Raw genomic sequence first — 1031 nt, 5'->3', positions numbered from 1 at the left:
CAAAACTACCAACAAAGAACATTTACTTAGACCCAGCGATTAGTAGGTAGTCGAATAAAAGTTTATTGCTAATTATTTTTTAAGCCTATTAAATTCTAAAAAAAATCTAATTTTATTCTATAATAAAATATATATCCATATTTATTAAATCTATCTCACTTTATGCAAAACCTTATATACATAATTGTATAATTGGTTGCATATACTATGGTGTTTGATAAAAACATTTTTCATTTACAAATTTAATTATGTCTTTTAGTTTCAGAATGTAGTTTTATTTAAAAATTCTATGAATGGTAGAGTTATTTACTCCAGTTACTGCAGATATTTTACGAGTACGGACAGTGATGGATAGTGGTTTGGATTAAAATTTGATCATTCACATCTTTAAATTAATTTAAATATCAAGTTTAAAAATTCACTGTGGCGTAAATTTTTGTCTTTTAAAATTTCATCATTTTAACATACTCTTAACAAGTTTCGATTTTTACTGGAAGAACTGGTCATGCTGATATATTGTTAAAGAAAATTCCGAAATTAACCTAAGAAGATTGGCCGTAATCGTAATATATTCCAATATTTCTAAATCAACGTACGTATAAAACATTTAACAAGGAAAACTTGTATCCTTTTAATTTCAGAAAAATCTAGGTCAAGAATGTTAGTGATTATCATCGCCGTGCTGATTTTCTAGTTGGTTACAAAATAAAGAAAACCAAAATCTAGACTTTTTTTGGTATATTTATTTTTTGTGATGGAGCCAAATTTGTTTCCCGATTTAAATTCTTGCGATTTTTGTGTGTGGGAATACCTATAATCTATAGTTTATTCACAAACAGTAGACTCGCGTGATTAGCTTTGGAGCCGAATTCAGGACACCTGCGACGAATTTAGAAAAAATACGGTCATTTTGTAAGAATTTTGCTATCTTTACGTAAGCGAATAAATTTGTGCATATGCACGGTTCAGCTCCCTTCCTCCGTATTTTATTAGTTCCATATTAATTCCATCTTTACCAGGGGCTTTTCCAA

The sequence above is a fragment of the Diabrotica undecimpunctata genome, chromosome 6 (genome assembly GCF_040954645.1).
Source record: "Diabrotica undecimpunctata isolate CICGRU chromosome 6, icDiaUnde3, whole genome shotgun sequence".
Lineage (NCBI taxonomy): Eukaryota > Metazoa > Arthropoda > Insecta > Coleoptera > Chrysomelidae > Diabrotica > Diabrotica undecimpunctata.
The sequence above is the reverse complement of the archived record's forward strand: the minus strand, read 5'-3'. Positions refer to the sequence as shown.